The following is a 6,437-nucleotide window of genomic DNA, read 5'->3' as shown; positions in this document are numbered from 1 at the left end:
TTCTTAGAGAAACGATGTCCTAGTTTTCACTTCCTCTGACGAAAGCGTTTAGATCATAGCAAACATTTGATGAAAATATCATAAATTAACCAAAAAGGACCAGAAATATCAAAGTGACTTGATTGCATTTTGGACTAACGCGGTTCAATTCGTTTAAAACCGTCAATTTGTAAAATGTAGATTCTTATACTGTGCACTTTACTCAAAAATTCGGCTCTTGACCAATTTTGCACAGCACCTAAGAGTTCAAAATTGAGCCATAGAGCTCAAAAGCGAGCCGAATACTTACGTCGTATCATCCAGTGTGTCATATGCCTGGTCGTCTGCTGTCTTCAGAACCGTCATCTTGATGTCCAATGTAGAATCCACTGGTCCTACTTATTTCAATTCAATTCAGTATGGCTTGGCTTTGATTCTTCAATGGAAAATAGTCCTTGATTCAGTAGAAAATTCTGAATTATTTGCTTGAATTTGATTTGATAACAAAAATTGTCAAAGATTCTTCAAATCGGTTCAGTAAAAAAGGTTGTTCTTCTCAACTCGATGAGACAATGTTCATTTACTGTCTTTTTAAACTATGAATAACAGTAAAAGTAGTTATTGCTCTTTAAGTCACAACAATTAGTATCTGTAAGCTAATAAGAGAAAATGACTCATTCATTATTTTCATCCTAGTTAGGTCATCTTTCATCAGATTAGGTAAGTTCTGTTCGACTTGCTCTCCATGTCATGTTCATCCATTTTTAGACGTGCTCAGAAGTCCCTAGTGCCTTTCAACAAGAGACGGTAGTGAGCTGAGAGCATCAAATACCTTAAATAAGAGAAAATGACTCATTCATTATTTTCATCCTAGTTAGGTCATCTTTCATCAGATTAGGTAAGTTCTGTTCGACTTGCTCTCATTAGTATCTGTAAGCTAATAAGAGAAAATGACTCATTCATTATTTTCATCCTAGTTAGGTCATCTTTCATCAGATTAGGTAAGTTCTGTTCGACTTGCTCTCCAGTGCCTTTCAACAAGAGACGGTAGTGAGCTGAGAGCATCAAATACCTTCAGAGATCTCCAAAAGATATAAGAGAAATTATCTCCGAATGATCAAAGATATAAACGCCAACATACAATGGGGGAGTCAACGATCTAAAGTAAATGGAAAACTAAAATGAGGAAATATTGTTCAAATACATTGTGATACAGTGAAAATCAATTTGGAAACACTTGGTAGGGATTAATGTGGTAGATAAGCCGTCAAGAGAGTTGATCTGAAGCCGAAACAAATAGCCAAAGTGTCAACAGTAGTAAATCTGAGAAGATTACATGGATTTGATGATTGTATGTAGGGTTTCAAAATAGTGTGTAGTCTAATTCAGGACAGAAGACATTTGAAAACACGTCTTTAGAGTCTACTCAGAATGATATTGTCCCTATACTGTTTTGAATAACATCGTTGTGTCAAGTTAAAATTATAGATAATGGGTTATTCCTCTATTTTATTTATTTAATTAATATAATTATATTATCACCTTAAAAATCTGAGATAAGCACACAATGTAGTGAACTTCAACTTGACAGTGAATCGTGCCGATTAACACGTTCGGATTTTCAAGAAGCAAAATCCTTCTGAAGCTGCGGTTACACTTCATCGGCTTTCTTTTCTAGTCTTACGTAAGACTATCAAATTCTATGTATTTAACAGTTGTAACAGAAAGGAGTCAAATCTGAGATAAGCACACAATGTAGTGAACTTCAACTTGACAGTGAATCGTGCCGATTAACACGTTCGGATTTTCAAGAAGCAAAATGCTTCTGAAGCTGCGGTTACACTTCATCGGCTTTCTTTTCTAGTCTTACGTAAGACTATCAAATTCTATGTACCTAACAGTTGTAACAGAAAGGAGTTTGTCATACAGTCAGTTACAACTGACTGCAATCCAGGACTGGTCTGCAAGTCTGCATATTCTGTACTACTTCTGATACAGTTACATTATGCCAGCTACTCAAGCTCAGACGTAGCTGGCATTACGTTCAAATGGGGTTTCAAGAAGCAAAATGCTTCTGAAGCTGCGGTTACACTTCATCGGCTTTCTTTTCTAGTCTTACGTAAGACTATCAAATTCTATGTAACAGTTTTAACAGAAAGGAGTCAGTATTTCAGTAACGAATACGAAGGTTGTTGTTAGTCCACCAGAACTTCGAACACAAAAGCTCCAATACACAAAGTTTTAGGAAAAATCAACAGAATATACTTGTAGCACCCATGTTAGGAAATGTTACCTTCTGGTGAATTCTGTGTTGTTGAAGCAGATTTTCTTGTGACATGGCATCCCCCATCCCCTCAATAGATCACAGACAGTCATGCTTTGTTGAAGTTAGCATAATCGCATATTTAGCCGAAGACAGGTGGCATTAATGAAGTCCTTGTCGTTAATTAATGTTGTATTCATGTTTCCCGCCTTGGTGGTGTAGGAATCAAGGCGTCTGGTAAACAGGAGGTCGCGGGTTCAATACCGGCCGGAGGTATGGTATTGGACAGAATTAACCAGAAAAGAACCATCCATAAGGAGAATAAGGGAATTGCCTTATGTATGGTTCTTTTATGCTAAATGCTGTCGAATTATGTCCTCAATGACATAATGAAAATGTGGCCACAATACGAGTACTATCTACGTTGACGATTTAGCCCTATTCAAAAGAAGACAAACACGCACTTCAGGCAATCAATTGGTTTCATAGTTAGATATGTAGCTACGCACGGGCATGGATATGCACATGGTACGCAATATTACCCAACATTTCTCTCATAATCCGTCTCTGCGGCCTCTGGATAAATAAAATTCCCCTCACTCATTCAAAACAACTGACCACAGATTGTCCAGGCGTCTAAATGTTATTTATTTAATTCCATTTACTTATCTGTGTCTTTATTATTTCAAGATCATACTACGTCTCAAACTGGAGGCTCTTACGAGATACACATTTTACGATGTGTTGTATTTTCACAACCATTCGTTTCCGGGAGCATTGAAAACGCTTCACCACTCACATGAGACCGTTCTAAAAATAAGAATTTACAATGATAAATAAATCAATTCAGAAACAAAAATAATGAATTATTTGTGGTGAAGCTGAAGAGAAATTATATGTGCATATTTTATTTTTTGTGGATATTACAGGATTACTAAGAGCCTTCCTTAAGCTGTATCCACACATAGTGGACGGCCGTGGTTTATGTGTGGACACAGCTTTACGGCCGCCACAGGTAGTCGCTAATCATTCAAAGTAGCTACTAAATTGTCTTCACGGATCTGAGTGTACCCGGTATTCCCAGCACAGACCCGAAAAACCTTGTCGACCATCGAACCCACTCTTCTACGGGGGTTGTTCGAGATATCGAAAATCAATTATTGGAAACAGATATACGTATACAGACCCGAAAAACCTTGTCGACCATCGAACCCACTCTTCTACGGGGGTTGTTCGAGATATCGAAAATCAATTATTGGAAACAGATAAAAAATCAAGAAGATATCAAATTCGCCGAAAAATACACCTGTTTTTCAAAGAGATGTATTTTGAGCAATCTTGGAAAACAGATAAAAATATCTGAGAAACAGATGAAAAATATGCAAGTAAATATTATTGGTGATCTGAGAGGAATGTAAATTTCCACATCCGCATGACGTGTTTTAAGTGAAAATTTCATCAAATAATGACGCGAATACACAGATAACGAAATCTTGTAAACAAATCGGTAAGCTGAGTAGTAACTAAGTAGGTAACTGAACGAACGACCAAACAAACAAACAAACAAACGAATGAGAGAAAGAACGAGCAAACGAAGTAATAACTAATAATAACTCACGAGTAGTTTGGTTACTACATTTAGTCCAACTTTCATTCAAACGCCTAACAGGGGTGGTTGAAGGGAATTGTAACAACCTGCTGTCTCGACATCAAAGAGAGGACAGGATAGGAGAAAGCGAGCCCTTCCGTTCCGAGAACAAATCTCCATGTTTAGGATAAATTCTCTTTAGGGCGGGATTCGAACCCGCAACCTAGGACTTACAAGTTGACGTGCTCCCCTCCAAGCTAACTAGGCCGACTGGGGTCACATTACATTTCATATTGGAAAGTTTTCAAACACAGGAGACAGGAATATGATGGAGTTACAATCCTCTTCCGTAGATAAAGTCCTTTTTCCTTTATTCTCATTCCCTCTTTTGTCTAAAAATAACTCCTTAATGAAAATAAATGAGTGGGAGGTGAACGAGAAAAAGAAGGAGGAGGAAAGGAGAGAGAAAGGGGAAAAGTCACGGCATTGTTTGGATGGGCAGTACTCAATGGACAATACGAGACGTAATGAACCTTATTACTATTATTATGTTTGTCCGTACCTGACGGTTAGACTCAGTGGCATTTCCGTACTGTGATTTATGTTCAAACAGATGGTTCAGCTGTCACAAACAGATCGTTATGACGATGTGGCATGGCAGGATGCAAGTGCTGCACGTACGGTTGACTAACTGAACTCAGCAGATATCACATTTCAGAATACATAGGTGTATTGAATAAGGGGAATCTAAAATCTCGGAATTGTTGTGACAAAGACATTGGACGATGCAGCATTGCACGTAATTATGGTTGACTAACTGAATTCAGAATTCATATTTCAAAATAACCATAAGTACGTGACGATGAAAATTGCAAACTTCGCATATGAAAAAACGTCTTTTCAAGAGATGGAATGAACTTTCCTTGAAGATTACCTCAGGCATTTATTAGGTAAGCTCATCTAGTGGTTACAGTCATACAGAGACATGTATTGTCTCGTATCGCAATAATATCTCTGGTGCAATGGACAATATAATGGACATTGAACAATAACTTTCAAGGAAAAGAATTTCTGTACAATACTGTTCTTGTGACATGGCATCCCCCATCCCCTCAATAGATCACAGACAGTCATGCTTTGTTGAAGTTAGCATAATCCCATATTTAGCCGAAAACAGGTGGCATTAATAAAGTCCTTAAGAATTGGAATCCGTGCAGTGTTTAAACCCTAATCGCAACGTGAGAAACCATGAAGGATTCAGTGATTATGAAAATCATCGAATTGTCAGTTCTAATCAGTAAATCCGTGAGAAAATGCAAGCTAAACCTCGAGATATTCAGTTCTTTATCATGTAGGAATAATTACATATAATATTTCAATTAGATCTAGACACACGTAGATTGGATAGACTAGACGCTAATCGCAACGTGAGAAACCATGAAGGATTCAGTGATTATGAAAATCATCGAATTGTCAGTTCTAATCAGTAAATCCGTGAGAAAATTCAAGCTAAACCTCGAGATATTCAGTTCTTTATCATGTAGGAATAATTATAATATTTCAAATAGATCTAGACACACGTAGATTGGATAGACTAGACAACCAATTACTAAATTGAACAGGACGTAGAAAACCAAGTGGAAAATCACTGAAGACATAAAATTCAGGAGATAATTATCAGTGAAGGTCACGATAAGAATTAAAACAAGACTCTGGGGATTTCTCACTTGAAAACACGGAAGACCTCGGAAAATAAAGAACAAATCCATCGATGGTCTGGTAGTATTTTGGCTCCGTTTTTTATAAAGAACGTGGCTCCGTTTTTTGCCAAGTGTGATTTGCCATTTACTTGTAAGATGGCCTTGGAGTGCATGATCGGATTTCTTATCAAACATCTTCTGGGAGTTCTGGGTTATTTTAGTTGGAGCCTCCATTTCAAGAAAGTAATAGACCAACTGGGGAAGAACTTGTTTGAATGTTTAGTTGGTCATTTGTGATTCGTGGATGATAAGGAGTTCTTTTTGACCGATAGCTGATATGTACATGGTTCAGTTGGAATTTCCGCAAGGGTTATTTATAATTTTTCAAAGTTATCGATTCCGTTGAAGACATTCCTTCAGGCATTTCGCTTCGGACCTGGTAACATAGGCGGGAATTCGTGGGGAAGAACAAGATCAACAAACAATAGGCAATACAAGTTAGATCATACATATTCTATTAATTTTCAAATGCAATCTCCTTAAGTACAACTTTCATGTCTGTTCAAATACAACCTTTACTATACTTAGAGTATTATTTCATAAATAATTCATCATATTACAGCCTACTCTACTCGATCTTTTATGTACTCATACCTAAGTCCTAACTCTTCAAGAACCAAATACGAGTACATATATGTACTAATATTCATATGCACTTTTGTTACGCTTTACTTTCTTGAATACTACTAACATCTAAGTTGACATTCTAATAATACAAGCAATAATAAATCAGCATTTAAAAAACGTAGTTTTTTAGGGGGGGAATAGAAAACACCACTAATTCCACTAATTAAATAGGTATATAGGTACATAAAAAAAAAAAAACAATAACAACTATTAGTTCTGA

General features: G+C 36.8%; 1 long non-coding RNA gene across 1 annotated transcript; it reads right to left on the bottom strand.

Moving 5' to 3' along the window:
- Positions 1 to 322: 322 nt before the first annotated feature.
- On the bottom strand, positions 323 to 6,255 carry LOC113472223. The gene is made up of 2 exons (XR_003394636.1): positions 6,185 to 6,255; positions 323 to 635 (listed from the first exon to the last, which is right to left on the bottom strand). It is a non-coding gene; the product is annotated as an uncharacterized LOC113472223 (long non-coding RNA).
- Between the last annotated feature and the right edge of the window lie 182 nt (positions 6,256 to 6,437).

Source organism: Diaphorina citri, unplaced genomic scaffold, assembly GCF_000475195.1.
Source record: "Diaphorina citri unplaced genomic scaffold, Diaci psyllid genome assembly version 1.1 scaffold4355, whole genome shotgun sequence".
NCBI lineage: Eukaryota > Metazoa > Arthropoda > Insecta > Hemiptera > Psyllidae > Diaphorina > Diaphorina citri.
This window is presented reverse-complemented; position numbering and strand designations above follow the sequence as displayed.